The 27,746-nt window shown below is 39.5% G+C and overlaps 1 long non-coding RNA gene across 1 annotated transcript; it reads left to right on the top strand.

Annotated features, from left to right (window-relative positions):
- On the top strand, positions 1-26,042 carry LOC135933544 (uncharacterized). The gene is made up of 3 exons (XR_010573794.1): positions 1-176; positions 1,628-1,733; positions 25,989-26,042. It is a non-coding gene; the product is annotated as an uncharacterized LOC135933544 (long non-coding RNA).
- The last annotated feature ends 1,704 nt before the right edge of the window (positions 26,043-27,746 follow it).

The following is a 27,746-nucleotide window of genomic DNA, read 5'->3' as shown; positions in this document are numbered from 1 at the left end:
AACCACTACCAACGTCTGGATCGATATCTGCATCGATCTGCCCACCCTTGTCTCCTGGATCGTAGCTGAGATCAGCGTGAACCACGTGGGTCTCTGCTCCCTGATCTGTTTCCTGTGTTTGGAAAGAGTTCCAGCTTCATCACGGAGTTTCTCTCGGTTTGTGGGCTCATCTAAAGGTAAGCACCGAGCTAACTTTACTGTGAGTTCAGTTCGTGTTGAGTTTAGCTCCTGAATGAGGTCTTCTGCTGCTCTCCTCGGTGTCTGTTCACAGTTTATTGTGAACACGTTGAGAGAAGAGTGAGAGAGTGTTTGGAGAAAAACACCAACTAATCATTAGCTCAGCATGCTGGGAGAAGTTGGAGCAGAAAAGTCTTTTCATTGTCCCTGCAGCTGTTTTTCTGCATGCACCAAACCTCTACAGCCTCATTTCTATTTGAAGTGATAACCGGAAATCAGAGCGATCTGCTGCAGTATCAGGGTCACAATAAACTTTATTGTCCAGCTGCTGTGGATGAACACATGAGAGGAAGTGAACTCCTACAAAGTCTCATTTTAATGAGTCTGTCTGCTGTAAAGTGATGCACGGGAAGATGTTAACAAAAACTAATGAAACAGAGATGAAAGTAAACAGTGTTCATATTTGGAAGCACAGAATAAAAATATATTGTGGTGATTAATGTGCAGCTCTTGGTGATTTGGGAGAATCATGTTTTTAATGTTGTGGATTGAATGTTGGGTTTTATTTTATTTTGTCTACAGAAGTTTTTCTCACTTGTGATCGTTCAGATTGATTTGTTGGGTTGACTTGAATCATGTGAAGGTTTAAAGCTGCACTTCCCCCAAAAAGAATAAAGTATAATCATGAGGAATGTAATAATGTCTTCCTGTGTCAAACACAGCTGCAGTCAAAGCCAGGAAGGAAAGCTGGTTAAAACTGTTGAATGTGTAAGTTTAAAGGCCCCATCATTAAAGCACAGGTAGATCTGACTGTAATTACAATTCTTCATTCTATGAAATGAATGTTTAGCATCGAGTGAATTCAGATGTTCTGTTCAGTTTTCTTTCTATAGTGAAAGTTCACAGCAACAGTCGTCTTAAACTGCTTCATATTGTGATCCACTGTATGGTTTATGATGGACACACTGAGTCTGGTTCAGCTGCTTTGTTGGGTTCTGTATGTTAAAGAGTCTGTTTACATGGTGGAGGTGGTGGGAGTGGGGGGCTGAAGGTGTTGAAAGTGTGGGGTGGGGGAGTAACAGGAGCTGTTCAGGCTGTTGGCTGGGTGTGAATTGTTGATGGAGTCTTTAGACTTGTAGTTTCTGGCCGTGTCTGAGTGAGGTCCGTTTCTATCGTCTGACTGCAGCTTTAACAACAGTGAATCCTGCAGGATTTGTAGAAAGCGTTTTGACAGACACACACAGCTGGACAGTTTTTGTTTTCAGGGTTTGGAAAGAGTTTGCCTCTGTGTGTGTCTGCATTCACGTTGTTCCTCTAATAGAAAGTCAGTGTGCAGATGTTGATTCCTGCAGTGACTGCTGTTCTTCAGCCTGTAGAAACCATCCTGCAGCTGCTGGAACAAGTCAATCTTGCAGTGTGGAGCCTAACAAAGATCTGTTTTGTGTCCCAGCTGATCAGCAGGAGGAGAAGAGTCTGACGGAGCAGCAGAGGAACATTTTCAGCCATCTGGACTCAGCTGAGTCACTACAGAGGAAACAATGAGCTCAACACAGACGGTGAGGAAAATATTGCTGTTTTACTGAAAAATTTAAATGTTATTTAATATCCCAATGATAATAAAAAGTGTCAAAAGTCTCAAGTCAAGGGACTTGTTCCAATTAATTTTGAAACCGGAGAGTTGCCCAAATTTGTTGATGGGGTGAAGCAGGGCAGGCAATGAGCGGCTGGCATCTGACAATGTCAGTACCACATGATCTGCATATAAAGTTATGATGGATTTCACAGTTCCTAACTGCAATGGCTAGTGGCTCCATAGCTAAAGCAAAGTGCAGGGGGGACCGCAGACCCAAGTGTAAATGGAGTCGTTTTCCATATAAGTGTAGCAATAGCTCTGGCCTTGGATGTGAAAGGAATTGCACAGCAACAGTGTGGGGGGTTGGGGAGGAGCAAGACAGACAGCAGAAGAAGTTGTTACAGCAGTTTTGTGTGTATTTAATGTTATAAAAGAGACACTGCAACATCTCGAGGGCAAAGCTCTCATGACTGTGTAACTGTGATGTTTGCTGTCTGTTTGCTCTCCTGCATGCAGAAATAAAAGGCTTGGTCACAGCTGATTGTGTTGCAGACTTTATGAAATATTCGACGACACCTTCATGATGGAAAATGGCTGGAAATAAAAATGGCTTTCATTTTAGCCAGCTTCTCATTTTACCAACAGTCTCCACTGAAATGCAGCCAGATGCTGCTCCTTTTCTCTCATGTCTTCAGTTGTTCTCGAAACTCTTTTTCTCTCTCTATTGATCTGTGTACCTGGTTTGTACCACTTCACTCACTGTGTTTAGAGCATCTCCTCCCTTTCTCCTTTCAATTAATCATATGAAGCGAGGTTGTCTTAGTATGTGATTTGCTGCATGGTGAGCCGTCAAACTAAAGTCTAAAGTCTGCCTGCATGAATTTTCAGCAGAACTGAGAGAGATTATTTGGCTCCCCCCGACAGAAGCCTGTTCATCTCATTCGCTACAAAGAATCAGCTCTTAGAGCGAATTCGTTCATGAACGACACATCACTACCAGCCTCAGGTTTAAAACTAGTGTTAATGGAGGGAGTTGGAAGGTTCAGTTTGTTCCACGACTGCATTTCACTCACTGCCTCTGTTTGTATCTCTGTCACTGCAGGACCAACGTGGACCGAGAAGTCAGCGCTCTCAGGAGGCCGACAAACCTCACAGAAGAAAGAGAGAGAAAAAATACATCTGTGAGGAGTGTGGGGAAAAATTTTACTGTGAAAGCTTCACTAAAACAGCATCAGGTCATCCACACTGGAGAAAGACGGTTCAGCTGTGGCGACTGTGGAAAGTCTTTTACTCAGTCTGGAAGCTTAAAAACACACCAGGTCATCCACACTGGAGAGAGGCCATACAAGTGTGATATTTGTGGAAGGTCTTTTTCCTCAGCTTCATACTTAAAAACACACCAACTCATCCACAGTGGAGTTAAAGCGTACAGCTGTGATCAGTGTGGCAGAGCTTTTACTCACAGTAGCTACTTACAGAGTCATCTAGTTACCCACTCTGGAATTAAGGCATACAGCTGTGACATTTGTGGAAAAACTTTCAGCCGGATAGGGAGCCGAAATACACACCTACGCATTCACACCGGACATGATGTGTACAGTGTGGTAAACTATGTTTAACAGACACACAGTTACAACAACACATGTTTACCCACTCTGAGGAGAGACCTTATAAATGTGACCTGTGTGAGAAGACTTTTAAAACTCCACGTAACCTGAAAGAACACCAACAGATCCACACCAGAAAGAGACTCTACAAGTGCAGTTACTGTGAGGTATGTACTTTTATTTTTATCTTGTCATTTTAACCCGACTGTTTGGAACAACTCTGCTCATTACATTGTGTTAGTATGTTAGTAATTTTACTGGATGGAAAAGCAGCTCTGAGTGATTATTTAGATTTGAATCACAGTTTTTTAGTGATAGTATTTGAGAATTATATTACTCTTGTCGTATCATTAATTTAGTATTATTATTAGAGACGGTACGATACCACTTTTTATGTCCGATACCGATAACCATATCATAAATGATCATAAATTTGGACATCTGCCGATACTGATATAAATCCGATATAGCGTATTTTATAATGAATAAACTTTTTTTTTTATATCTTGCTGCATTTTGTATAAGTTGCTACTCAAAGTTTTAAAAAAACAAACAAGCAAAACTAACTATTCTGTTATACCTTCATGCAAAAAATACACTGCACCCAAAATATTTCATAGTTCAGCAATACTGATCAATCTATTAAACTTAAACCTACTCCATCCTCCGTATTCTGGTTTTTTAATCAGTTTTTAGTGGAAATATTAAGCAACCTAACTAATAGGGTTGCAAATTCCCAGCAAAAAAAGGGGAACCATCCCCCCCACCCTCAACCTCATAATGCTTAATTGACGTAATTGTCTTTAATTTAATGCACATGTAAAAAAAAAAATTTTAATGCACAGAAATCAGTACTTTTTCTACAATAATTACATAGATTCAACATCTTTCTTCAACAGAATTGTAGACTACATAGATGGTATCTTTCCAAAGGAAAAAGTACTATAGCTTAGTAGGGTATATTAGACTTAATAGTTACTATATACAATAATGGATTTCTATACATTGTACATCAGATGAAAACTTTGGTTGTAAGATACAGATATGTATTTAATAAAAGCTAGACATGAGAATAAGAAAGAAAAGTATGTCTTTGTACCGCCCTTTCCCTGTTAATGCCCTACCTGCCCCCCTGGCTAAACCTTGCTAGAGCCGCCCCTGCACAGTTACCAGCTGTCAGCTACGTAGAAAAGGATCCTGGTGTAGAAAATAATATTAAATAAATTCTAACAACAGCTTATCAAGCTTAAATGTGCTGCTGTTGTTTATCTGCTGGTTTCCTCTTTCTGGCGCAAAATGGGCGATAAACAAACAAGAGAGGTGGGAGTGGCGACAGAAAAGCTGATCAGCTGATCATTGATCAGCTTCATGATTGACGCGTAGTGCTCCGATGTGCTAAGGTTTTGAGCTCGGTTACGCCATGTCGCCAGTTTTGTGAGGTGCTTTTGTGATATTTAATGGATCGGATTACATTTTTTATTTCTCCGATATCCGATCTAGTAATTTAGGTCAGTATCTCTCTAATTATTATAATACCGTTGTTACTATTATAGTTTTTGTAGCACATTAAACTGAGCTAAGTGTTATAATGTAAGCAATAAAAGGTAACTGGACGTTGGCAAAGATGCTCTTTATTTCAGGCGACGTTCAGGATTAAAATGTTGAAGGACTGACTTACACTGTGTTTGTGTCTTTGTTTAGAAGCAGAGCGACACAGATGGATCCAGTTCTCAACCCTGTCATCACTGTGGTGGTGGGAAAGACTTTCGTTGTGACCTTTGTTGAAAAACTTTCAGTTATCAAAAGACCCTAAAAATACATCAATGTAGACACACTGGAGACAAAATGAACTACTGCAAAGAATTTGGGAAAGGCTTCCCCAGACCAAAGGACTTAAAAGAGCATGAACTCATTCACAGTGGGGTTAAAAAGCACGTCTGTGATCAGTGTGGGTCATCCTTCACCACTCCAAGTCAGCTTAAAAGACACAAACGTGTCCACACAGGAGAGAAACCATACAAGTGTAGACACTGTGACAAAAGCTTCTCACAAACAGGTAGTCGCAACAATCATGAACGCGCACACACGGAAGGAAACTTCAGCTGTGACCAGTGTGACAAGAGCTTCAGGAGTTTCAGTTCCTATTCCACACACAAACGATCCCACGCTGCAAATAAACTGTTTCACTGTCACCAACGTGCAAAAATCATCCAGGACTGAAATCTTTCCCATCACTGAATCACTGTGAATCTGCAGAGACAGAAAGATCGTCTTCTGGTTTCAGGGTCAGACTTCAAACCCTTGAGATCAGGCTCCACAGAGTTCAGGTGGAATCTCCTGTAAAGATCTGATGAGGCAGCTATGAGTGAAAATGTGCCTCGTTACATTTTAAGCTTTCTAAACTGTTCTACTGTAGTGTTCGTGTTGAGTGGTTATTGAATGCATTTTGATCCACGTGTCCTCAGATGTTTATTTTTTTCAGGTTGTTTTGAAATCCTGCAATAGTTAAACCAACATTTTAAATGTTTAATAAAGAAATGGTTTAATGACAAAGAGTTTGAGCCATGATGTTATTTCCTGTATATCAGAGCAAAAACTGAGGTAACCGATGTTTACAGTCAGAGTCAGATTAACTGTTTTCTGTGACACAGATGGAGGTTTATCAGAGGAGGAGACTTGGTTGTTCGGACACTGAACAGGGTTCCTGCAGCTTATTGCAAACTCTGACCTGATTTTCATGAAAATAAGATCTTTATTTATTTTAGATTTTTTCAAATTTTATCAGACTTTCTATAGGTATTAAAAATTCTGTTGAAAATTTTGTCTTTAAGATATTAAAACAATTAAAGTCCTGAAAACTGTCTCTTGTCTGATCATGTTCTAATAACATTTAAATTTACAATAATGGAATGAAGCCAGGTAACACACACCAATTAGTTAAAACTCAGAAATGTCATATGGCATAGAAACTGAGCATTTAACAGTGTTTAATGAAAACCTTCTCAGATAATTTCCTAACAACATTTAAATGTACAATAATGGATTACACAGCAGCGGGGAGTAAATTTCATCACAGTAGATCAGGGGTCCCCAGTCTCAGTCCAGGAGGGCCGGTGTCCCTGCAGGTTTTAGATGTGTCCTTGATCCATCACAGCTGATTTAAATGGATAAATTACCTTCTCAACATGTCTTGAAGGCTGTGTCCCAATTAAGAGACCGCACGCTTGAAGTACGCATTTTGAGTGCGATTACGTCACCGCCACGCGACGACCCCAATTCGAAGTGTACTTCAAATGCATACTCCAAATGCGCTGTCGATTTTTCCCAAATATCAAGCGTGGTCCGGTGCACGCTTCGTAGTCCCATATATCCCACAATTCATAGCGCGGCGGTGGGTGTGGATAATTTTGCGCAAAATACGGCAGGAGTGAAGAGCCGAAGAGTGAACTGTCATAAGTAAGTACTGAATATTATGTCACTTATTTATGTGCGAATGTTTAATAATGAAGAACATTAAAACATTACTGTTGGCCACATGTCAGCAAAGTTATGTGACATTAGTGATGTTTGTACTTTCAGCGTTAACTTGGTTTTAAAGCCTTTACTTCTAAATATATATATAGTTGACCTTAATCTTACAGAGAATGTGATGATTTTATGGATAATTAAAGTCAGTCATATATCCACAAACACAACAAGCTGAAAGTCAGTGATGCTGCTCGGTTTGCAGTCCTGAATATCACGGCACAAGCAGGATTCACTGCACTGTTAATGTTAGCTATGTTATATTGCTGCCTCTGTTCGGTGGTGTCGAGCCAAACGCACTTTAACGTGTGTTTGAACGAGCTGACGGTTCACTCGTTAAGCTGAAAGAAAGATGCTTTAATCACAGGAGTCACACATGTGTCCACTGTACCATCTGGGAACTCTTCTTGTTTAGCACTCGTAATAACACAAAGACTAAATCCTCCTTCTCTTGTGCTGTTTTGTAGCAGTGTATACACCTGAGACTGTCACCTGTCTGTCTGTCCTGCACTCTCTCTCTGTTTCTTTCTCTCTGATTGTGGAATAAAAGTATGAACATGTATTTATAAGTTACACTTGTGTTTGAATCCTGCAGCTTATCACACATTTGATTTCCATGTGTGACAACTGCAAGTGTCCAGAGTGAGGACAGACTGAAGGACCCACTGCTGCACATCATCTGTGAGGCTTTGCACCCCTGATGATCCACCAGGACAAACTCAGCAGTGTGTGAGGAAGAGGAGGAGGAAGAGCCAGCAGCAGCTGACAGATGGAGAGAATAGACAGACTGTTCCCTGTTTGTGAAGGACTGCTAGGAAAGTTTAACATAACTAATTGTCTGTCCTGAATCAGTCTTATTAGGTAATGTTCAAATAATGTTATCATTCCAGTGTTTTCAGTGTGGGAGAAAGTACTCAGGGCCTTCAAGTTACACACTATGAAAGGCAGCAACAAGTTTAATGTTCAGAAACCTAAAGTATGTATCAGCAGCAGAATGGAGCTAAAAATAAATGTTTGTTTCAGTTCTATGAAGCTTTGAGTATTTTGGATTAGTAGTACTGCTGTGTTTGTTGCATCATATTGCTGTAATTGTTTATATGCTTTATATATTCTGAGCTAAGTTGATCTATAGTGTTACATCATATTCTATAAGGATGTTATGTGTTTGTAGACTTTCTGCCCATTTTGACCCATTTAGCAGAAGTCAGCCTGTTTAAGGCTCTGATATCTATTCTGTATGACTTAAAGCAGTTATGACATGGTCTGATTTTCTCACCCAATAAAGGAATATTTCATATATCAGTCTACTCTTCATTCTATCAGAAACAGTTTTCACAGCTCGTACATTTTCTTTTTACACATATATGTAAGCATTGAGCCAAATTTAGTAATGCCAACATATTAAACAAACAATATTTGTCTCTTATATATAATACATCTGTATATACACTGTCAAAGATACTTGTCTTTGAGTGAAGATTTAAGGTGATAGGAAATATAAATAACTGCAACTTGAATCTTTGACCCAGAGTTCAAGCTCACTGCTGTAATATATCCTGTAATATATATATATATATATATATATATATATATATATATATAATCTGACAATAAATATAATATTGGCCATATTATATTTACATTACCACAGTGAGATGATTTTAGTCTCATGAACAACATTAGCTAATTGTTATTTACTAGCTAATCTTAAAATGACTGTTCAGTACAGAAATGAAGCCCAACAATCATGTTTTACAGTCCCGTGGTCTCAGCCTCAGATACTTATCAGATCAAAGTGATGTCATGACAAAAATGAAGGACCAACAAAACATTTTTTCTCCTTCATTTATGTCTAACAATGCTGTATGAAACGTTTCTCGCGCTTAGTATCATGGTTGCTAGGCAACCTGAACAGCGCGACAAAGGCTAGACCGTCCCATTTCACAAGCCTCTCACTTCCGCACTTCTCGTACTTATAGGTTGTGTCCAAATTCATGGGCTGCATCCTCCTGAGGACGCATTTGTAGACCGATTACGTCACAGCGACGCGCCGAAGGCTGTCCAAATTCGTAGATTCCTCCGAATGCAGCCGACAAATGCGTCCTCCTTTTCCCCGAATTTGAAGGATGGGTCGGGTGTGTCCTTCGTGGCCCACCATATCCCAGAATTCATAGCGCGGCCCAGCCAAACTCCAGTTTCCGGCAATGGCGGCCACTACTAAGTTTTAAAATTACTCTTATTAATCTTTCTGGGTCACAAAATAAACTTTTAATATATTTTCAGGCGAGAAAGTAGCTGTGTAAACATCAAATATCTGCTTGGTTTATCAAGATATCGCATATTTGCAAAAGTGCTTCGACGTTTTCGGAGACGTGTGTTACCCACCAGCTCGATAGCTAGCCGAGAGCTCGAGGGTCACTGAAGCCGCCGAGAACGGCACAACTCCCGGCACATCATTTTCAGATCACCGCGGACCTTTGCTACTCAGGTTAAACGTGATATATAAGTCACTTAGACAACCTAAAAATGTTATTGTTGGGCTTTTTTCAGTGTTTTATTTGTTCATGAGTAAATCAGTTTGGCTGAGATTAAAGTTATTAGATTAGATTTGATAAAATAAAACTTTATTAATCCCCCGGGTGGGTTCCTCCTTGGTTTTTACACAGCTGAATAAACGTCAAACAGAAAACTGATAAAACAGAAGTGTGAGACGGTCGAGAATTTACACCAGTGTCCTGTTATATTTTAGATAGCAAGGAGCAGACGGCCGAGTTTATTAAACTCCACCGAGACAGCGGTGACGCTAATCCTTCCCTCTGCCATGGAACCAGCTTATAGTTGGGATTGGTGAGGCAGACACTATCTCTAATTTTAAGATTAGGCTTGAAACTTTCCCTTTTCGTAAAACATATAGTTAGGGCTGGATCAGGTGGCTCTGAATTCTTCCTTATTTATGCTGCAATAGGTGTAGGCAGCAGGGGATTTCCCATGATGTGTTGAGTATTTCTTCCTCAGTCATCTTTCTCACTCACTATGTGTTAATAGACAGTGTTGGGGAGTAACGGAATACATGTACCGCCGTTACGTATTTAGAATACAAAATATGAGTAACTGTATTCCGTTACAGTTACCGTTTAAAAAGGTGGTATTTAGAATACAGTTACTTTGTTGAAATAAATGGATTACACGGCGGTACTTTCCTGTTTCATATTGTGGCGGGTCAGGACTGTTTGGGTTTTGTTTGACAGCTATGTTCTGTTGTTCCAGGGGCAGCGTTACGGTTGCCATGGTTACAGGGCGACGCGCTCTCTCTGCGACTGTGTGTTTCCTGGGTGAGAGAGCGCCTTTTTGTTGTTGTTGTTGTGCTAAGCTATGCCGAGCAGTTTGGTTAGCGGCGGTGTGTTTCTGTTGGAAAATAAGTGGCTGTGCTCCCTGGAAACTCGGGGAAGCAAGACCAAACGACACATCTGTCTCCTCCTTGTCTGAGCTCGCCACAGTATGTTTGGCTATACCCTCTATTTTTGGTAATTCCACGCATTAAGAGGCCCTAATGCCCGTGTCTCAATCTCGTGTCTCATAATGACGTGAAGAAATATTTTTAAAAATGATTTAATATGAAGGCAATAAGAGAGTGTTCCAAGCATAGCGCTAAAGAATGTAGCCTCATGGGTATTGTAGTCCGTGCTGCAGGGAGAATGGACTGCCATACCCGTTATGTGTCTGTGAGCGAGGGAGGGAGAAAAAGGAGAGATAGTACGAGTTGTCATCGAGCAGAAACGGGAGCTGGAAGCATGTAAATATAATAATAACCACTGCAGCCAAAAGCCCAGTTGTAAGTAAGCTATTAAGACTCGACTGTACACTGTGTTCGTGTTTTCCTCCGAAACAATAAGTTACGTTGGAGCAGCCTTTCAACGCCTCTCTCTGTCTCTCGCAAGCAAACTTGATCCAGACAAAAAAGTAAAGCTATTTTTCGGCTACGAACCCGACACGAACCCGACGTATTAGCCAGAGGTCCCTTTACTACGGTTCGGAGCCGCGGACCTTCAGTAATAAATCACACAGCAATAGTACATTCATGTAGTTGTAAAAAGCATGATAATATATTAAGTAATCCAAAGTATTCAGAATACGTTACTCTCATTGAGTAACGTAACGAAATACGTTACAAAATACATTTTGGGGCATGTATTCTGTAATCTGTAGTGGAATACATTTTAAAAGTAACCTTCCCAACACTGTTAATACCTCTCTGCATTGAATCATACTTGTTATTAATCTCTGGCTCTCTTCCACAGCATGTCTTTTATCCTGTCTTTCTTCTCTCACCCCAACCGGTTGTGCCAGATGGCCGCCCCTCCCTGAGCCTGGTTCTTTGAGAGTTCTGCTTTCCTGTTAAAAGGGAGATTTTCCTGCCGTTTTCATCAGATTCCACTACACTGCATTTTCGCAGGAAATGCAACTTTTTCTAGTTTTTATTTAACATTTAATTAACAATATATATTTTTGAATTTAAACTAGAACAAGACTTGGCATTATTTAAATGGTATGCTTATGTCTCTGACTTTACCCCCCAAAAATTGGACTCACGTCTTAAAAGTTGGTCTGCTAAAGGATTACCTACATTTGATAGTCTGATTAAAGATGGGAATTTAATTAGTGTTGATACATTGAAACAAAAATACAATCTGGAAAGACAGAATTTATGCCGATACTTGCAAATAAGACACTATATAAAGACGACAATTAGAGTGGTGTCGGACACTAATGTAGATTTGATAGCAATGCTCAAAAAGGCATATAGTGGTGACGTCAACAAAAAACACATTTCCTCTTTGTATACATTTTTTACAAATAAGATATTATGGGAGAAGGAGGGATAACACAGGATGAATGGACTCAAATATGGAAACAACAATGGAAATGCACTACCTCACAAAGATGGAGGGAATTTGGATGGAAAATTTTGATTAGGTTCTTTATCACCTCTTACCAAAAGACTCATTATGATGGGAATCCCCCGTATGCTGGAGAAAATATGGACACAGACGACTACACCTCTGACATTTGCAGGCAGAATTTTAAACCTTGGGTGAAATGGGGTCAATGCAGCTCTTAAGCATGCATGCAAATGTTCATTAGTCAGCTGTGGGCGAGTTTTTCCCATTCATCTTTAAATGCCAGATTTTCACTTCAGGAAGCACACAGCCCCACTCCACTGATGACTTGCTGTTGGCCAACACCCTCATCGACTTTTACTGCCGCTTTGATGATCCACCAACCAGCCTTCACACCTCAATAGAGACTTCCCCAACAATAGAGACACTTTGGTCACTCATCCCCCCACCTTCCCCACTCCCCCCACAACAGAGCCATCGATGCTATCAAAGACTTCACCCACAGGAGCCCCCTCCTCACTTCACACCTATGAGGATTTCAAACCACCTTCTCCCACTACAACCCTTCATATTCATGAAGCAGATGTGAGGACGCAGTTTAACCCTCTAGACCTACTAAAGAACCAATTCAATTGTATCTATATAGCGCCAAATCACAACAAAAGTCGCCTCAAGCCGCTTTATATTGTACAGTAGATACAGAGAAAAGCCCAACAATCATATGACCCCCTATGAGCAAGCACTTTGGCGACAGTGGGAAGGAAAAACTCCCTTTTAACAGGAAGAAACCTCCAGCAGAACCAGGCTCAGGGAGGGGCGGGGCCATCTGCTGTGATTGGTTGGGGTGGGAGAAGAAAAACAGGATAAAGACATGCTGTGGAAGAGAGACAGAGATTAATAACAGATATGATTCAATGCAGAGAGGTCTATTGACACATAGTGAGTGAGAAAGGTGACTGAAAAGGAAAAACTCAATGCATCATGGGAATCCCCGGCAGCCTGCTTTAGCAAAAAGGAAAGTTTGAAGCCTAATCTTGAAAGTAGAGATAGTGTCTGTCTCATGAATCCAAACTGGAAGCTGGTTTCACAGAAGAGGGGCCTGAAAACTGAAGGCTCTGCCTCCCATTCTACTTTTAAAACAAAGTATTTGTACTTAATGTTTGAGTTGAGGGTTTAGTAGTTTTGATTTCCTTCTTTGGTGTTTAGTTTATTAACAAACCAGACTGTACTGCCATGTTTGTTGTTTACAGTTGTGTTTTGTTTAGTTACTCCTCGTGTGTCATAGTGGTCTGATCAGACATTATATTTACCCTTCTGTGCTATTTCATGTTTAGGTCAGTTATGTTTGTTTAAGTCAGTTATATTTCTTTGTGCAGTCATTTGGTTTGTTAAGTTTGCAGTTCTTTGCCTGAGTTCAGTTTTGTTTCTTTGACCTTTTTTATGAGCTCAACATTAATTACTTTTGTAAATATAATTTTTGGGTTAAATGAATGAAAACCCTGTTTTTCTAATAATTCTTGTGACTCCTGGTCAAATATTACTCCAAGGTGTTACTGGAGGCCGAGGTAGGTAGGTAGGTAGATAGATAGATAGATAGATAGATAGATAGATAGATAGATAGATAGATAGATAGATAGATAGATAGATAGATAGATAGATAATTTTATTTCGAACATGCAAATATAATTGAAATAACAACAGAAAAAAAACAAAAAAAACAAAACAAAACTTAAAAATCATCAAGTTTTCATGTCTATATATCTATGTCTACAGAATGCGTGTGCTCGAAAAGGAGTAGGATGAAGTTTACACTTTTCTTGTTCCTACCCCCTTATTTCAAATTTCATTGCTTACACATCCATATCCAGGATTCAACATTATTTGATCATATATGGTTAACTATGTACAAGTCTAACACATTGAACATACACAAATGAAACCATTTTCAGCACGTAAACCAGAACAACAACAAACTACATTTTTACATAAACTAATCACCCTGTCTATAACACCCGTTTAATCTCTGAGCTTATTTTATATCTATGTGACAAACACCTTAATGAACACTTAAGCCTGGGTTACTCAGGCCTTGATCTATAAAAAAAAATGAGGACACAATGAGACGACTCAGTCACTGAGAGGAAGATTTCCTATATTCATGCAATTTATTATTTTTGAACAATCGTGTGAATTTTTGTATTGATGTACTTGTCTTGATTTCATCTGTACAGGTGTTCCACACACTAACTCCTCTGACTGTAATGCTGTGATATTTTACATTTGTCCTTACTACTGGCTTGCTGAACATAAGGATTCCTCTCAGGTCAGGAGTATTTGGTCTTATTTGGAACAAGTTCTGAATGTTGTGGGGCAAAGATTTATTTGCTGCTTTGTACATTGTTTGCACAGTTCTGAGGTCAACCAAATCTTTGAATTTGAGAATATTTAATTTGATAAAAAGTGGATTTGATGGTTCTCTTGAAGTAGCTTTATTTATTATCCTTATTGCTCTTTTTTGCAGAATGTATATTGGATGAGTGGGTGTCTTATACGTGTTTCCCCACACTTCCACACAGTATGTCATGTACGGCAGTATAATAGAACAATAGAGAGTATATAATGATGTTTGATTTATGAGATCCTTGACCTTATAGAGAATTGCCAGAGACTTCGATATTTTGCCTTTGATATGAGTAATGTGGGGAATCCAGGATAGTTTGTGATGTATTATCACACCAAGGAATTTTATTTCAGATACTCTGTCTAATTCAGTGTTATTTATTGTCAGTTTACTGTTAGTAGAATATGTGCGATTCCCAAATATTATGAATTTTGTTTTGCTCAGGTTCAATGTTAATTTATTATGGTCAAACCAGGTCTTCAGATTATTTAATTCATTCTCTAGCTCATTCAGAAGTTGTTCCAAGTTACTTCCACAGCACAGTAAGTTTGTATCATCCGCAAATAATATTATTTTCAAAGACTTTGAAATAGCACATATCTCATTAATATACAATATGAAAAGCAGCGGCCCCAAAACTGATCCTTGGGGAACCCCACACACAACAGGTTTCAGTTCTGACTTCATGGCATTTATTTGGGTAAATTGTTTACGGTTTTTAAGGTGACTGTTAACCCATGATAATGCCACCCCTCTGACCCCATATGTACATAGTTTGTTAAGTAAAAGGTTGTGATCAGCTGTATCGAATGCTTTCTTTAAATCTAAAAAAACTCCGACAGCATATTTTTTGTTTTCAATAGCAGTTGTTACTGTATCTATAAACTCCATTAAGGCATGCGTTGTAGTCCTTTTTGGTCTAAATCCATACTGCTGTTCATATAGTACATTGTTTTTTATGATAAAGTCATATAATCTATTGTAAAATATTTTTTCCAGTATCTTAGAGAACTGCGGTAGTAGAGAGATGGGCCGATAGTTTGTGAGAAGATGTTTATCTCCATTTTTATATATTGGAACTACCTTTGCAATTTTCATCTTATCAGGAAATAAACCACTTTGTAATGACAGATTACAAATGTAGGTAAATGGTTTCACAATACATCCAAAAATATCTTTAATTAAGTCCATATCAATGCCATCACAGTCAGTTGATTTCTTGGAGTTAAAGGATGTAACTACATCCATAATTTCCTCTTCATCTACTCCCCTCATAAACATTGAGTTTGCTACATTAAAAGTTTTAGTTTTAGGAGGGTGCCCAGTTTTTACAATTTCTTTAGCCAAGCCAGGACCAACATCAAGAAAAAAGTCATTAAAACCATTTGCAATTTGTTTTATGTCACTAGTTGTTGTATTTTGTATTTGAAAGTTATTTGCATATTCCAATCCTTTAGTTCCTTTATTTACAATATTATTTAGCACTGTCCACATGTGTTTTATATTTTTTTTATTTTCATAGAAAAGTTTACTGTAGTAATTTAATTTGCTGCTTCTCATGATCCCTGTCAATTTATTCTTATACCTCTTATAAGTTTGTTCAGCTTCTATTGTTCTTTTCTTTAAAAATGTCTTGTACAACAGATTCTTTTTCTTGCATGCGTTCGGTATCCCCTTTGTTAGCCATGGTTTTTTTCCTGAGTTTTCAGTTTTCTTTGTTTTATTCACCAGGGGACAGTGTTTATTGTAAAGAGTTAATATTATTGATAAGAAGTTTTCATATGCCACGTCAACGTCTTGAACATAGATGTTACTCCAGTCTTGGTTGTTGAGCTCTTTCTTAAGGCGGCAAATTGCTTCTTGTGTTTTATGTCTAATTAATTTCTTATTAGGTTCACATCTGTTAATCCTGGCGTAGCTCTGTACTGTTGCAAAAACTGGTAGATGGTCGCTTAAGTCATTTATTATTAATCCACTTTCAACATTGCTGTCAACAACATTAGTGAAAATATTATCGATAAGTGTAGCACTATGTGAGGTTATTCTTGTTGGACGGCAGATTAAGGGATAAAGACTAATGCTGTACATTGTATGGATGAAATCAGTGATGGCCCTGTTCACAGTTGGATTCAACAAATCTATATTGAAATCACCACATATAAATGTCATTTTCTTGTTGTTAATGGGATTGTACATCTTCAACAGTTCCTCTGTGAACATTTTTATACATGATCCAGGGGTCCTGTAGATACAGCTGATTTGCAGATTCTTTGACTTTTCAGCTTCTATTTCGATAGTTATGCACTCCATTATGTTATCCAGTGCTAGTGACAGTTCACTGATGATTCTACATTTGTAATTATTATCAGTATAAAAGGCAACACCCCCTCCCCTTTTTTTATTTCTATTGATGTAATACATGTCATAGCCATCAATCTTCACTAAGTTTTGATCCCCATCTAACCAAGTCTCTGAAACTGCAATGACAGTGAATTTCTTAGAAAACTGTGCCAGACAGTCCAGGATTTTTGAATGGTTTGAATTGAGGCTTCTACTATTAAAATATATGATTGATATTACATTATCCATTATTATATCTCAAGGGTTTAAGTCTGACCCTGAAACCAGAAGAGGATCTTTCTGTCTCTTCAGATTCACAGTGATCCAGAGATGGCAATGATTTCAGTCCTGCATGATTAGGCTTATGTTTGCACAGAGGAGATAATTTAGTAAATGTTTTTGAACACTGGTAACAGTAAAACACTTCCTTCATAATCATTATGCAAATTTTTACTCTGTGAATGGTACTCATGGCCATTGACCAGTGGTTGTTAATCAATGGTCATAAGAATGTGCATATTAATGATGAAGAAATTGACCTCACAGCCCATTGTTCATTCATTGGGCCGGTTTCAGTCGTTATGCAAATGTACTGTTTACAAGATTTACTTAAAAGCGGGAATCAAGACGTAACAGTTTATTCCTAACATGGAATCGTTTGTGAGTGGAGTATGAACTGAGATTACTCAAACTCTTTCACAGATGAAGTTCTCTTTCATGTGTCTGCGTTCATGCTTAGTATGATCACATGATTGTGAAAAGGTTTTATCACACTGTCTGCACTTGTATGGTTTCTCTCATGTGTGGACTCGTTTATGCTTTTCAAGCTGACGTGCACTGATGAAGGATGACCCACACTGATCGCAGACATGCTTTTTAACGCCACTGTGAAGGAGTTCATGTTGTTTGAAGTCCTTTGAAGTGGTGAAGCCTCTCCCACATTCTTTACAGTAGTTCATTTTGTCTCCAGTGTGTTTACGTTGATGTATTTTCAGAGTCCTTCGATGACTGAAAGTTTTTCCACAAAGGTCACAACAAAAGTCTTTCCCACAGCGATGACAGGGTTGAGAACTGGATCCATCTGTGTCGCTCTGCTTCTAAACAAAGACACAAACACAGTGTAAGTCAGTCCTTCAACATTTTCATCCTGAACATCGCCTGAAATAAAGAGCATCTCTGCCAAAGTCCAATTACATTTTACTGTTTACATTATCACACTAAGCTCAATTCAATGTGCTATAAAAACGATAAGAGTAAAAGCATTAAACTAATACTAGTTTAATGCTACAATAACAGTAATACAATTCTCAAACACTATCCCTAAAAACCTGTGATTAGAGTCTGAATAATCATTCAGAGGTGTTTTTCCATGCAGTAGAATTGCTAACATGCTAACAGAATTTGATGAGCAGAGTTGTTTCAAACAGTCGGGCTGACAAGATAAAAATGACAAGATAAAGTAAAAGTACATACCTCACAGTAACTGCACTTGTAGAGTCTTTCTGGTGTGGATCCATTGGTGTGCTTTCAGGTAATATGGAGATTTAAAAGTCTTCTCACACAGGTCACATTTATAAGGTCTCTCCTCAGAGTGGGTAAACATGTGGCGTTGGAAGTGTGCGTCTGTTAAACATAGTTTACCACACTGACCACAGCTGTACACATCATGTCTGGTGTGAATGCGTAGGTGTGTATTTCGGCTCTGTTTCAGGCTGAAAGTTTTTCCACAAATGTCACAGCTGTATGCTTTCATTCCAGAGTGGGCAACTAGATGATTCTGTAAGTGGCCACTGCGAGTAAAAGCTCTGCCACACTGATCACAGGTGTATGCTTTAACTCCAGTGTGGATGAGTTGATGTGATTTTAAGTTTGAAATGTGCGTAAAAGACTTTCCACACTCGTCACAGCTGAATGGTCTCTCTCCACTGTGGATCAGTTGGTGTTTTTTTAAGTTTCCAGACTGCGTGAAAGACTTTCCACACTCGTCACAGCTGAATGGTCTCTCTCCAGTGTGGATCAGTTGGTGTGTTTTTAAGCTTCCAGAGTGGGTAAAAGACTTTCCACACTCGTCACAGCTGAATGGTCTCTCTCCAGTGTGGATGAGTTGGTGTTTTTTTAAGCTTCCAGACTCGGTAAAAGACTTTCCACAGTCTCCACAGCTGAACGGTCTCTCTCCAGTGTGGATGAGTTGGTGTGTTTTTAAGTGTCCAGACTGCGTGAAAGACTTTCCACACTCGTCACAGCTGAATGGTCTCTCTCCAGTGTGGATGAGTTGGTGTCTTTTTAAGCTTCCAGACTCGGTAAAAGACTTTCCACAGTCTCCACAGCTGAACGGTCTCTCTCCAGTGTGGATGAGTTTGTGTGTTTTTAAGTTTCCAGAGTGGGTAAAAGACTTCCCACACTCATCACAGCTGAACGGTCTCTCTCCGGTGTGGATGACCTGATGCATTTTTAGGGAAGCTTTCACAGTAAAATCTTTCCCAAACTCGTCACAGTTGTATTTTTTTCTTCCACTTCTTTCTTCAACGAATTTGTCGGCCTCCTGAGAGCGCTGACTTCTCGGTCCACGGTGGTCCTGCAGTGACAGAGATACAAACAGAGGCAGTGAGTTGTGGGAAATACATTATTCTAACCGGCCTTTTATTAGTGGCATTTTGTGAAAAGCTTTTATTAAATAAGTAGTTATACTCATTTTCACACACACATTGCAAATGTGCTCATGAGAGTTGGCATTCAGTCTTTTGAGGGTCAATGCAAACACGCTTACAGACACAGATAAATATTAGACTTGTTTCTAGGGCAAAGGTGAGAGACATTTGGCCTGCAAAGTGCCTGTACACCTGCTCAGAGAGATTAGCACAGGATGTACTCCGGATGTTTCAGACACGTGTACGAGGAGAAAAAACAGCAGGAAACACATAGAGTGTGAGACGGTGAGGACAGTTTTTAAGTGTTATAGAAGTCAAGAGAGTTAAAAAAGGAAATGTGTCTAACTGTTTATAACTGTAAATGATGCATATTATGATATCTGCTTACGTATTGTGAGGCTGGACTTTAATATACAAAAGTAGTGTGATGTGTACTTCCTAGTTGAGATCTCTGTAAGTGAGTGACGCTGCAAACCTCTCCTGCGTACGTGTAATCAATAAATCATTGTTTGACTGGACTTCTCTGGAATGTTGGTTGTTTTTTCTCAAACTCAAATAAAAGGATCGGGACAGTGTGAAATGCAGTCGTGAAACAAACTGAACCTTTAAACTCCCTCCATTAACACTAGTTTTAAACCCGAGGCTGGTAGTGATGTGAAGTTCATGAACAAGTTTGCTCTAAGAGTCGATTCTTTGTAGTGAACGAGACAAACTGGCTTCTGTCACAAGAAGATAAATAACCTCCCCTACCCCACCCGTTTCAACATACATACATATATATATATATATATATATATATATATATATATCATCAATTTGGACACAGCTAGATACCGGAAACTGCTTCTTCTTCTTCGGGGTTTAACAGCAGCTGGCATCATTGTACATGCAGTGCTGCCATCTTCTGTTTCAGTCCGTTATTACAATCTTAAATCCTACTGCTTATTTCTGCGTCTTTTGGGATCTTAAAAAGCTTCAAACCACGTGTCGACTATTAAATTAGTCGTTGACGATTTTGATTGTTGACGTAATCGTGACTAGTTGACTAATCGTGGCAGCCCTAATATATACATCAATATTTTTCAATACACGTGTCCATATTTATGTCTCCAGATTGTTTGTATAGTGAGCCTTTAAGACTGTACTCTTGGTACAGTTTTTATTTTTGCTGCTTTTGTCTTACACTGTCAAATAAACACAGATTTGCAGCGTTTGTATGTGTGTGCAAAAGCAAATGTGCCAGGCCTCAAAGACAATGGGTGGTTTGTACAACAAAAGCAGGAGGAGAATCGAGCATATGACCTGTACAAATCTCAGCATGGGTGATTAACACCTCGGGACTTGCACCAGAAAATAAAAAAAGTCAGTAATTCTAGTAGGTGTTGGGTTCAAGGGATTTCTGCAAATTTGCACAGGGTTAGTAAATCTAGTGTTGAAGTTAGCTCGGTGCTTACCTTTAGATGAGCCCACAAACCGAGAGAAACTCCGTGATGAAGCTGGAACTCTTTCCAAACACAGGAAACAGATCAGGGAGCAGAGACCCACGTGGTTCACACTGATCTCAGCTACGATCCAGGAGACAAGGGTGGGCAGATCGATGCAGATATCGATCCAGACGTTGGTAGTGGTTTATGATCGATACTTTGGTTTGTTTTTCTCCTGGAGGTTCACTATTTACTCTCTGTGGATGAAAAAGCAGCTCTGTCTGTGTGAACACCTCTTCTTATGCGGCAGACTCACTTTGCTCCGCCCCCTTCTTTCTGCCCTGCTGGGATTTGTTACTGTGCCGTCACATGACTCAGCTACACACAGAAAACGCATTTGGACTGCAGAGAGTGAGAAAGAGGAGCAACATGTGGAGATATTTTATGGCTGTAAATGAAAATGCTGGAGGACAGATGGGAGGCATGTCAGCACCTAAAGCCACAGGGGACCACAACAAGCTGTAGAGTTCAGCTCATTTTTTCACACCCCAGTTAAATGCTTTGACTGAAGTCTCACTGCACACACTCAAACTTAGTGTTTGTGTACACCTTGGACATTATAACCTGACACTGATCAGTGCTGCTCTGACGATCACACTCACATCCATGTAATCATTTAACTGGGATGATCTGGATTTACTGCACAATGCTGAATGTGTCCTTACAGTACAGGGAATAACTCTCTCTGTGTTCCTGTAGAGAAACTCTGGGTTTGTGTGCTGACGAGCATCACTCACAGTACGATATGAAGGCTCACTCTTAATTTTCCACACATGTGACAAATTCAAAAAGCTGCTGAAACCTTTAGAACATCATAAACTACACATTGTTGTACTCTTTTAGGATGGAACAGCTTTCAGATTTATTTACTCTTAAAAGGATAAAATTTTAAGAATTTTGCATTCAAGAGGAGAATGTTTAAATAAGTCATGTAAATGAGAATTTCAAAGTTGGTGGCTGCAGTATATACAAATTGGTGTATCTCAAAAATAAAACTATGAAGACACTCAAAATTAATTTGGAAACTGTTTTATGCAACTTTTTTACATTTACAATTTTGAGGGATGAACCTCTGAAATTTCTTTAACTAGAAATTTGTGTAAAAATACCACTTTTGCCATTTATGTAGTTACTGATGACTTAATGCATACATATGATTAAAATTTGGGATATAATGGTTGTATTGATGTATAGCAACTTGAAATACTCCCAAAATGGCACTACAACATGTAAAAATATAAAGATAAGCTCAGGCGGACTTGGTTCTGTGGTAGGTCTAAAGGGTTAAACTGCTTCCTCACATCTGCTTCATGAATATGAAGGGTTGTAGTGGGAGAAGGTGGTGTGAAATCCTCATAGCTGTGGAGGGAGGAGGGGGCTCCTGTGGGTGAAGTCTTTGATGGTGGTGATGGCTCTGTGCTGGTGGGAGTGGGGAGGTGGGGGGATGATGGACCAAAGTGTCTCTATTGTTGGGGAAGGTGTCAAGGCTGCTTGATGTCTCATCAAACCAGCAGTAAAAGTCGTTGAGGGTGTTGGCCAACAGCAGGTCGTCAGTGGAGTGGGGCTGTGTGCTGTATCCTTACTCTCATCTCCCTTAGTGTATCTGTAACATGCAACTTCTGCCGGTGCTGTGCTACTGGAAACTGAATTTCCCGGAGGAACCCACCCGAGGGATTAATAAAGGTCCATCCATCCATCGGACATTTGCACACATGCTTAAGAATTGCATTGACCCCATTTCCTCCAAAGTAAAATTCTAGCTGCACATGTCCATGAAAATTTCTCCCACTGAAATGAGAGCCAGCAGTGTTTTGCAGTATGTTTTAAGTTACATTGTTTTGAGTTTGTCATACATATTTACTGCACAGTTTAAAGCACTTCTGAATTTTCCTGAATATTGAGTCTTTTTTGTGGTGAATTGTTTGTACCAAAATAATTGATTCTGTTCATCTGGACGTGGCGCTTTCAGTGTTCCAAGTGACTTCTTCAGTCTCAGCTGACTGCAGGTTTCCCCAACCTAGTAAACAGTACATTTGCACAATGACGGAAAACAGCCCACTGAAGGAACAATGGGCTGTAAGGTCAGTTTCTTCATCATTAATATGCAAATTATGACCATTGATCAACAGCCACTGATCAAATTCCATGAGTACCATTCACAGAGAGTTGGGGAATGGCTGCAATCCCAGCATTGTAAGATGGTGAAAGATGTACCCTTAGGGTTAGGGGCTCCAGATTGGATCATGGCGGTAGTGGACCCCCTGCCCTGCAATAATACATACAAAACCCAACAATCCCTTTGGTGACAATGGGAAGGAAAATCTCGCTTTTAACAGGAAGAAATCTCCGGCAGAACCAGGTTCAGGGAGGGGCGGGGCCATCTGCCACAGCCGGTTGGGGTGAGAGAAGGAAAACAGGAGAAAAGACATGCTGTGGAAGACAGACAGAGATTAATAACAAGTATGATTGAATGCAGAGAGGTCTATTAACACATAGTGAGTGAGAAAGCTGACTGAGGAAGAAATACTCGATGCATCATGGGAATCCCCCAGCAGCCTACACCTATTGCAGCATAAATAAGGGAGAATTCAGGGTCACCTGGTCCAGCCCTAACTATATGTTTTAGTAAAAGGGAAAGTTTTAAGCCTAATCTTAAAAGTAGAGATAGTGTCTGCCTCACCAATCCCAACTGGAAGCTGGTTCCACAGAAGAGGGACCTGAAAACTCAAGGCTCTGCCTCCCATTCTACTTTTAAATACTCAAGGAACAACAACTAAGCCCTGTCAGTACTCTTGCTGCAGCATTTTGGATTACCTGCAGGCTTCTCGGGGAGGTTTTAGGACATCCTGATAATAGCAAATTACAGTAGTCCAGTCTAGAAATAATAAATGCATGGACTAGTTTTTGAGTGTCACTCTGACAGGATATTTTGAGATGTTTAGAGATATTGCACATATGAAATAAAGTAGCCTGTGATGGCTAAAACCATGGCCACACTCTAAAGTCTGTAACTCTTGTGTATTTTAATTTCTTCATTTGAACACAATCACACACTTTAGTTTCTAATAAGTTTACTGATTGGTAGTGATGGCTCGCTTGAAGCTGACGCTCCGGTGCGTGTGTCAAAGAAATCAACACACTGCTTCAGAAACTCTGTGTCGAAGCTTGATTCGTTTGGCCAGAGTCACGTGATCAGTGACGTCCGAAGCTTCATTTAGAACGTGACTGCTTCGGTATCTGATTCAATGGTTTATAAAGAAGTGAATCATTCACGGGATTTGTGGAGTGTTTTGATGGTGACAGATAGCAAACCACTGATATTTCTACTGAGAGATTTGGAGCCAGCGAGGAAGAGAGGAGGTTCTGTTGTGTGGGAGTATTTTGAGTAGATTTTGGTCAATCGGGTGAGTTTTCCAGATTTGTGTTCTGGCTGTTTGCTTTTGTTTTGTGCGTGTTTATTTGATCTGAAAACGGGAAAAACCTAAAATTTCAAAAATCTGCTTTTCAAAATATAAATATCATTAAATAACTTTAGAAAAACTTCGATTTGACTCGTTACATTTAATGTTAAAAATATATATATATTATTTTTCAATTAATCTTAAAATGTTAGTCTGCCAAATGTGCAGCAATTTAATGTATTTATTCTCTTTAGCTGATAGTTTGTGGGGCCCAGGTAGACTGTATAACTGCATCTCTACCAGTTTCTCTGCACTCCAGCCTCTTCTGTTCCATGTGAAGGGATTTTCCTTAATGCAGGAGAAATTATCTCCACGAAAAGGAACAGGTTCGGCCATCGCACAGTGGAACAAATTCTCTTCTTAAATAAAAATGAAAAAGGTTACCTTAAATGCATCATGTTTTTAATTTCCAAGTTCATAAGCATTTTCCCTTTCCATTTCACAATCAATTCTACCCCCAGGTCAGAAATATGTATAGGAAAATTTCCCCAATATAATATTATTGATAAATACACCCATCTTGCAATTAATTGCATAAGTGCATGCAGGCAGGACCTCACAGCAGAAGCATACTCCATAATGTGTTGTACATTATTATATGTATATTATATGTAACGTGGTGTTTTCCAATTATTGTATTTACCAACATCAAGAAGTGAAAAGCAAAGAAAGACCACACAATGGAACATGTTTAAACAAGGAAAATCTGCTGGTCAAAATTATTAAACAAATAAACCACATTTTTTAACCCCAAAAAATACACGTTCAAAGCAACACAACGGCGGCCCAATATCAGACAGGACACCGCTCTGTAGAGTGGGCAATCATAATGAAGCAGTTGGTTTTATTCTGTGGATTCAAGCTGCTCTTCATATTTTTGGCCACCAGATGTCACCAGAGAGGACTGTGTTGAACAGCTTCAAGTAATGACAGTTTGTTCCACGACTGCATCTCACTGGGGGAGGGTTTTGATTATCGATTAAAATCGATTCTAGGTTGGATAACGTGATATTGATTCATTAAAATCCTGAAACGATTTTTAAATATAAATTAATTTTGCCCGAAACGCCAGAATCTCAGGTTAAACCTCAGAAAATTTAAACAACCACCAAACAGCTAAAGCAGTAAATGAGAGCAGGAACACGGATTCTGCACAAAGACGTAAACAAAGACGTCCGTGCCGTCGGGGCTGAAAGCCAGCAGCTCACTGATTCTGATGCGTCGGCGGGTCCGCCTCTTATGTTTACATCTTTTTTGGCACTAGATTTTGAAGCTGCAGGTTTTGTCACTCTCCAAACATAATTGACTGAACCAGCAGCAAAAGAAGACTGTTGTTTACAGCGCTGTCGGGCGCTGTTTCTTTTTTGTTGTTTTTTTTGTTTGTTTCTTTCTTTCTTTCTTTTTTCCTTCCAGCAACAAAGCCTCATTTCTGCTGTTCAATACAGAACAATTGTAAACTAAAATTATGCAAAACGGTCAGCTGTGTCTCTAATAAACCTTCTGTAACTTTGCTCTGCTTCACTTCAGCAGCATCAGGTAATGTTCATATGTTGATTCATGGTTTTCTTTCGTGTTTGATCCACTGCAGAATATTTTTATACTCAGGCCAGGAAAATCTCCTTCATTTTTTTTCTGTTTTATCCTCAGTTACTTTGACACAAAGGCATCTGCTGTGATGCTCACACCTCTGATGAAGTCTCACAAGTGTCAGCTTTTGTTTTAGAAATATAAAACATGGATATGTACTGATAAGTAGTGATCAGAATTCCAATATTTCTAATTGTCTGAGGCAAAATTTCCCCGAATCTAAATCAGTGGTGATGCCCAGCCCTACATTTCACTCACTGCCTGTGTTTGTATCTCTGTCACTGCAGGACCAACATGGAGCGAGAAGTCAGCGCTCTCAGGAGGCCGACAAACCTCACAGAACACAGGGGGAGAAAAATTACAGCTGTGACGAGTGTGGGAAGGATTTTACTTTGAAGGCGTCACTAAAACGTCATGAGGTCATCCACACTGGAGAGAGATCGTTCACCTGTGACGAGTGTGGAAAATCTTTGCCCTGGGCGTGTTCCCTAAAAAGACACCAACTCGTCCACAGTGGAGAGAGACCGTTCAGCTGTGACGACTGTGGAAAGTCTTTTACCCAGTCTGGAAGCTTAAAAACACACCAATATTATGACACAACATATTACAAAACAATGGTATGAGTAATTTTCCAGAATGGAGTTGTAAAGGAATTAAATACTTAGAACATATATTAGAGGGAACAGACTTTATTCCATTTGTGACTTATATATGTATATATATATATATATATATATATATATATATATATATATATATATATATATATATATATATATATATATATATATATTGTACTATTCTTAGTTAGCGTGTTGTCTGTTTTGTTAATGTTGGTTTATAATGGAGCACTGTAACAAAAAAATAATTTCCCCCAGGGATCAATAAAGTATTCTGATTCTGATTCTGATTTGACAGACTAGATACACAATATGGGATCAACAAGAAAAGATTTTTAGAATATCAACAAATTAAATCCATAGTAAAAAAGAAATTTAACCTCAGTCAAGTTGAATTACAAACACTACCAAGTGCGGTACATTTTCTCACTCTTAAATCCCCCAAATTATTATCTAAAATATACAGAACACTTTCTAAAATAGATGAATCAATATCACTTCCTATTGCAAAGTGGGAAGCAGATTTATCAGTCGGCCTAGACCAAAACATCTGGTCTCAGATTTGCTTAAAAACCTTTAAATTGATTAGAAATCCCAGTCTGCAATTAATACAATACAAAATACTACATAGAGTGCACTATACTGGTCATCGGATGTTCAAGATGGGCTTTACACCTTCCAACAACTGCTCACACTGTCAGGGCAATACACCAGACAATTACATCTACGCTCTTTGGTTCTGTCCACCAGTGCAGAAGTTTTGGCGTGAGATATGTGAAGACTTATCAAAGTGTCTGAAATGTAAAATTCCAGCCTCCCCTTTAGTGTGCTTGTTGGGAAAATTGGATGATGTCCCTACAGAAACTAATACAGTCCACATGGTTTTTACTGCCCTATGCATTGCCAAGAAAACGGTCCTCATGAACTGGAAAAATAAAAATAATCTTAATTCTAGCCAATATAGAAACCATCTAATAGATCACATTAGTCTCGAGACAGCCTCTGCCACCACATTAGATCAATCCCTCTGGGCTCCTTTGATCGGTTCCATCACCTAGCGGGGGTGGGGGGTCGTGGTTTGGTCCCGCCTTCGCCATTGTGGTTGATGTGGAGGTTGGGACGGGCTTAGGGCGCCTGGAGAACCCCTAGAGACGTTATCCCTGGAGGGCTTAACCCAGGGGTTGTGGTCATAACCTGGTTAGTGGCTCTGGTCGCTCTTAAAGGGTGTTCTCCTCGTGGCTGCGTGCAGCAGGGCTGGGGGAGGGTCTGTGCTGGCGGAAGTAGGTTACTGGCCTGGTGGCCTGGCTGCCCCTGAGTGGATCCGGGGCAGGCATGGGGGCTTGGGGTTCGGGGGTGCTTCGCCTCCATGCTAGGGCTCTGGCTGGGCCTTGGGGGCTTCGGTCCTCATTGGTGTGTCGCCGAGGT

This window comes from Pelmatolapia mariae, linkage group LG9, assembly GCF_036321145.2.
Source record: "Pelmatolapia mariae isolate MD_Pm_ZW linkage group LG9, Pm_UMD_F_2, whole genome shotgun sequence".
NCBI classification, from domain to species: domain Eukaryota; kingdom Metazoa; phylum Chordata; class Actinopteri; order Cichliformes; family Cichlidae; genus Pelmatolapia; species Pelmatolapia mariae.
Note: the sequence above shows the minus strand (reverse complement) of the source record. Positions and strands in the feature narration are given on the sequence as shown.